The following is a 7,267-nucleotide window of genomic DNA, read 5'->3' as shown; positions in this document are numbered from 1 at the left end:
AGGGGAGGAAGGGCGCGTACCGCTGCGCCCCGGTGTGCAGGGCTTCTTCATCACCTGCGACGGCGGCCGCGAGCAACATGCCACCCGCGAGGCAATCTCCCTGCTGGACACCGTAAGACACCACTTTCCTACTTGTCTGCACCTAGGTGATCTGCTCCCTTGCCTGCCTGAGCGTCCCGCGCAGTAGCTGTTCGTCGTATTGCCAGGTCGGAGTAGGTGTACGGGTACTTAATTCAGCGAGTCACGTCCAATTAGCAGCTTTTAGAGGGATGTGCTCTAGTTCAATTTGAGTGATAGCGCTATGTCTATTTTTTAAAGTTGATTGTTACTGTGGCGGGGCAGTTTACATGTTTATCTTTCATAGTGCACCGTTCAACTCACTGATAAAATGTGAAGTCTGATTGAAATAGACTGCAGTATGATGAACTGTGGCTTGTAGTACAGCTGTGCTTGAAACTTTGGATCATACTCCCTCCGTTCTTTTGCCAATAAAAATAACCATTATAAAATTGCATGTCCAGAGGTCCACTTGGTTACAACCTGGAAGCTCACCATACAAGCTTCACTTCACTTCATGTTCTGCACCTCAAATACGCTCGTCGTGGTGGTCGTTTGCACTTCCCCTGGTGTTGTTGGCAGTAGACGACGAAAAAGAGTGGATTGTTCCCTGGAGCACGTCTAGGAATGCATTGTTGTCTTTCTTAGCCAAGTTTTTTTTTTCTGTCACTGCTTCTTAGGCAAAGACCATCAAAATTTGCAATCCTGTGTTCATGATGATGTAATAACACACAACTGGAAGTTAAAATCTTTTCTAGTCATCGCGTGGTACACGTGATAAGCTACTTTCAAACAAATAAACAAACAAAAATCTTTTCTAGTCTGAAGTTCACTTCCTCCCTACCACAGAGTTCAGTCAAGTACATGGAATTCTAGTTAATTAATAAACAGTGTGGTTCTGAGGTTCACTATTTTAATTGGTAAAAGTTCAGTTCGTCTATGAGGTGAAGTTCACTTGCTTTTTATAATGTGTTGAAACTCAAATGTATCTTGTGAATCAACGTTCATACCAATGTTGTTCTGTGAGTGTAGCACTATTTCTAGCTTTATGCTATTCCATTTGCTATTAATGAAAATGATTATGCGAAAAAAACACAGATAGGAAAGTTCACTTTGTGTTATTGTGAATTCAACTTCCTATACGTAGTCAACAATCTATAAACAATATTTGGGAAGTTCGGTTTTTTGTTTTCGAGAAGTGCACTTAGCTTGGAATTTAACTTCGAATGCATCCAGAGTACTGCTGCTAACCGCTGAGGTGAACTATTGCTTCAATGGCTATTCCCATGTGTTTGAACTACAGTTCATCATTTGCTATGAATGTATTGAGATAAAATATAATTAAAGGCTTAGACGAGATGAACTACCGACTCGTTCAAAGTGACTAATTTGAACTGATCGAAATTAGTATTGAGATAAAATATAATTAAAGCCTTTAACTCTACTACAGTTCATCATTTGCTACGAATGTACAGTATACACCATGGCCTTATTCTTTAGGGATAGATATTATGGATAACCAAAACGTCCCACCTGCCATCATAAAAATAAATCTTATATTATGTTGGGAGTTTGTTTGAACTATTATCAGAAGTTAAATTTGGGTCGAACTCTCGATCTGTGGGAGTCTGTATTTTTTATGTGAAAGTTCTCTTTTGTCAACAAGAGAGGTTCGCTTGGAATATCCTGAAAATATCATCTGGAAAAAGTAGTAGATATTTGGAAGTTCATTAAAACTTTTTCCTGAAGCTCACTTCTTATTTGCGCTGTCATATTACCTTTCTTTGTTTTTTGTTTGAAACTTCACTTTTCTCCAACAAAAAATATTCCTTTATATCAATGGGAAAGTTAACTTTGTTCGCAATACCCTGGTCATTGGCAAACTCCCAATATTAGGGTGAACCGCCCTGTACCGCCATGTGAACTGCACGGGAATCACCTGAACGCTGCCTCCGTCCAGACCTTCGATGCCTCCATCGCTGCAAGGCCACCGCAGGTATGAATAGTGCACCATCCTCTCTCTGTCCTGCTTCCCAGGTATGAACTTCCTAGTTCCGGTGAAGTGCACTGTGAACTGGTTTGTGCACTTGTCTGAATTCTTGGTCGGTGGTCGCTGCTTCCAAACTGATATGATCTAGGCTATCATGGTAGTACACTTCTCTTATTTGTACAAAAAGTTCACTACATGTACATGAGAAGTTCATCTCTGAGTTAATTTATGTTACATTCTACCACCCATACAATGGTGTTTCCTACTTTTCTGATAATAGTGAGGAAAAGCTTAAGAAAAATTAGAATTCCACATCTTTAATTATAGAGGTTCACTGATGTGAGAAGTTCATCCTAAGGCCCTGGAAAGTTTACTTCTCTGTAATTTTACTTTTATCAGAACAAGCAGTCACATAATCAAAGAACAGGAAGTTAGCATGCTCATTAGAGGCAGTGCAGTTAATACATATATATTTAAATTTACTAGCACCACAGATGGCCCTAGAAAATCAACAGCTAGGCATGTTGTATCTTTTTAGCAAGTATTTTGCTGTAGTTCACTTCACCTTTTGACATTGTTCAGATCTTCGGCACTTGAAGTGCAGTTTGTAGGCGCTTGTTGCGACAGAAGTTTGTTTTGTTTGTTCAATACTACTTTAGTTAACACAAAATTCACTCCTTCCAGACAGAAAACTCATTTTTACGGGGAAGTTCAATACGTCTATGATTAAAGCTCACTTTTATGTTGTATGTGCACTTTGTATAGCTATGGTGTTTAATAAGTTCACTTCTTATAATCTGTGAAGCTCACTTCTCATAATCTGTGAAGCTCACTTCTCCTAATCTGTGCAGCTCACTTCTGGGATTTATTCGGAGAATAGCAAGATCCATCTTGAGGCAATGATGTTGTTCTGCAAACTGCTCTCTGTATGTACTAGCCTTTTCAGATCAAGGTTAGATTTCTATGGTGTGCTGAAAGCCAAATATATCTTGTGAACAAATTATCATAATGGTTATCAAAGTTCACATATATTTCATTATTGCACTTTTTTTTGCAGACGTGAAGTTCACTTTTATTTTATTTTAGGAAGTTCATTCGTTCGGTTTAGACAGTGCACTTGCTATTTATTTCCATAACATTAAAATTTTAATCGAAGTTCTGGTCCATTGTTGGCAAAGTTCATTCCAAGTTAATTTCATCCCTAATAACTGAAGTACTACGACTGTTCAGTGTTGTCAATCTGTTTCAACTAGTGAAATGTAGACTGATCAATGATCTTGGCTAATGAAACATTGAGAGAACAATTGCCATATGTTTACTCATTAATCTGGGAAATTGTAGTTCCTCTAATATGTTAGAAATTAGTACCTGATGTGGTCAGGTTCAGTTTCTATTCTAGCTACGTGGTCTACATGCAGGCGAGGTGGTGTTAGTTCTGTAGCATGCTCTCTCCAATTGATTCTCTATATAGTTGATCATTTTCATCAATTGATTCATTTTCTTCCAAAAAAATAAAAGTTTACCTCGTCCACACATGATGTTTACCAATTTTTAAATGGAAGTTCACTTTGTCCAATAGTTAAAGCCCACATCAGAAAGTTTAACATAAAAAACATTGTTGCGCCAGGGGACGCTGCCTCCTCTAATATCCATAACTTCATTTTCTTTAACTGAATCCACACATGGTATTATTACACGATAAATAATTGAAGTGAATACCTAGTGATAGCAAGTAGAAACGTGTTGTGGTCTTTGTATTTATTTGATGTCTTTTCTAGTCCTCACCATAGTCTTCCCATTCAAGTATAATCATTACACTGATACAAGTACACTCTACCTTTTGTTCCAGGAAAAACACTTGGAGCTCCCTTAAGATGGTGTTTGGGATACCTTTGAAGCCATGGTCCTAAGTACTCGTCTGGTCCCTTCCAAACCTCCTCCGTGCCTGCCTGGCATCCACCCTGTTTCCTGCCTCAGTGGCCTCACTCTTGTACTCGTCTGGTCGACTGCGCCTTCCACCCACGGAAGTTCACAAAGCCACGCGTAGGCGTCCATTGGCACCAACAGTTCTGGGCTCATACGTGCACCTCACCGACGACATGGCTACCATCCCAAGCTCTCAGCCTTACACAATGGGTGGCTCATAGACAACCCCGAGTCCAGGCTCATTACACGGCAGCAGCTCCAGAGCAGCGTACCAACGACGAGGAAGTGCACCACCGACACAATTTTTATAACTGACGGACAATCCCATATGCGAACAGCTAGTACCTGATGCAGTTAGCTTCAGTTTTTCTATTTTGGCTCTTGCCTAAAAAGTTCTGTACCACACTCTCTAATTGATTCTCTATCTAATTGAGTATTTGTGTCGATCGGTTCATTGGCTTCAAATAGAAAAATAAGCTCACCTCGTCCAGCTTATTTATATTTTGGAAGATTGCGTTGTATACTGATATTTTGTATTTTGTGATGCTGCTAGCTATTTGTTTCAACAAATTATTCTGTGAAGTTCCTCTTTATTTCTTAGGAACTTCGGTTTGCATGTATGTGAAGTTCCCTTACTGTTAAGATTTTTGTCGAATTTGTTTATGGAAGCTCACTTTGTATATGTGTGAAAGTTCAGTATGTAAGCACGTGAACTAGTGAAGTTTAGTCTACGCTTTGTACTACGCATGATGGTACCATGTGCTTCATCAGAAAAAAATCTAATGTAAAGCAGATGTATCTTTTTCCTAAATATTAAAAAACAAATGATACAAGAGAAATTCGAAGTCCACTAAGGGAAATAGAACGAAAAAAGAGAAATTCAAAAATTCCATACTTTAGTATATTTTAAACTGCTCCTAAACCATGAAAAAAATCAGAAAATATTCTATATGAAAATTTGGTTCTTTCAAAACTTTACAATGACGTATCATTTTGATTGAGATTTTGAAAACTATAACAAAAACTGAAAGCAAAATTGACAATTTATATACTCCGACAGGAAGTTCACTAGCACGTCTTGAGAAGTTCACTTTCATATTGAGGGCACTTAAACTGCTCTGTATCTTCCCGGCGGAAATAATACACATGAAAATCGTGTGTACAGCCTCCGGTTGCCCAAATCGACCACCACCCCATGCAATTGGCAATGATATGGCTCTATTCATACTCTAGGGTGCTCACATGCCACACCTAACCAATCTAAGCGAACCAATTTTAAAATGTTCCGAGTTGGCGTTATATTCGATTGTGGGTATTTCTGAAATTAATCTTAAACTGTTTGTAATTTGGAAAAACGTTGAACATGAAAAAGTTGCACATTTTTCATAGCTTTCCAACGGTGTATTATATCTATCAATCCGATGAGTAGTTTGAAAACAGTGCCTAAAAATAGTAAGAAAACTAAGAAGTTCACGAAAACAAACTTGAGTATATTTAAATCTGCTCTTAAACCGTGTAAAATTTCGGAAAACAATCTGAACAAAAGTGATGCGCAATTTCCATACCTTTCCAATGGTATATCATATGCCTCAATCCAGAAAACGGCTTCAAAATAGCGGCCAAATAACTTTACGAAAACAATGAATTCCGCGAAAAGAGAGTTTAGAATATTTGAAATTGTTTTTAAATTATAACGAATTTGGGAAAACAATCTGAATGAAAGTGATGCGAAATTTGCATATCTTTCCAACGGTATATCATATGCATCATTCTGACATTCGGTTTAAAAATAACCCTTGAAACACTGTCCGTCGAAACAAGAATATATATATATATATATATATATATATATATATATATATATATATATATATATATATATATATATATATATATATATATATATATATATAGGATAAATACTTCCTACTCCTGGGTGTAACTACACCCACGTCTCATATACTACCATACGGAAGTATATAACATACTTTATTGGTTTGAGTATGTTCGTACACTATATCTAAGATACTCCAAACCAAGTTTCGTGAAAAAATGCAAGGGAACCCATAGTTTACACTATATATCCGAAATACATGCATATGTATACGTAAAAAATGATTCTACGTAAAAAAATGTACATAGTGACTACAAAGTAGTATATATACTTCCAAAATAATCTTATATACTTCATACTACATGTACATACTCTCCAGTATGATAGATAGTCTCTAGATTATGAGAATTACGCGTGGGTGTAACTACACCCGGGTGTAGTATGAATATGTCCTATATAGGATAAATATAAATATAAATATAAATATAAATATATATATATATATATATATATATATATATATATATATATATATATATATATATATATATATATATATATATATATATATATATATATATATACTGAAACTCCCGAGCATTCACTTATCAAAAGAATTACAACTGCTACTTATGAGGTATCTGCAGAGGCTGCTGCCAAGTTGTTGTCAGCCCCACCTTCTACATGTGTCTATAAGTGCAAGTCCAAGAGCCAGTCGGGGCGTAACCATTTCAAGGAAACGGGTATATATTTTCTTAAACCACATACATACATCATACACTAAATTATCTGATATTGTTACCAGCTTAGTCTAATGCTTATATGAAGTTTGGAAACACTAAATTATCTTCCTTTCATTCATCATACACTAAAATTTTACTTTTCAGTCTGTCTCATACAGTGTATGCACTCTGTTGAGTTTTGTTGATTTTTTTTGTCAACATTTGCATTGTCAACAAGGGTTGGTCAAAACCACCGATATGAAAAGTAAAACTAAACACTGATGTTGTTGTTAATTTGGAGACCAGGAAGGTGTCTAAAAGATGTATAATCGGAGACTTGAGTTGCCAATTTCTTGTAGAAATTATATTCGGCTTGCTGAAAGAATTGAGCGTAACTTTATAGGCGTCGAATCAGACTCTTTGGTGGTGGTGAATGCCTTCCAATGCCCATTGGAGAACAGGATAACTCGAATGATGTATCTAGACGAGTGTCAAACAATCATGGCAGGGTTTGCTTCGTCACAAGTATCATATTGTCCTTGGGATGCAAACAAGGCGTCAGATTGTTTAGCTAAATCAATAGAGAATCAGGATACTCGTGTATGGTTTGATGAGCCGCCCTTGTTCTTATATCCATATTTGGTGGATGACCGATGTAACCTTACTTGATTAATTAATAAAGGTTGCATCTTGTTAAAAAAAACGATTCTCAAGCCAAGAATGTTAAAGCCAAACTTC

This window comes from Lolium perenne, chromosome 6 (genome assembly GCF_019359855.2).
Source record: "Lolium perenne isolate Kyuss_39 chromosome 6, Kyuss_2.0, whole genome shotgun sequence".
Classification (NCBI taxonomy): Eukaryota; Viridiplantae; Streptophyta; class Magnoliopsida; order Poales; family Poaceae; genus Lolium; species Lolium perenne.
This window is presented reverse-complemented; position numbering follows the sequence as displayed.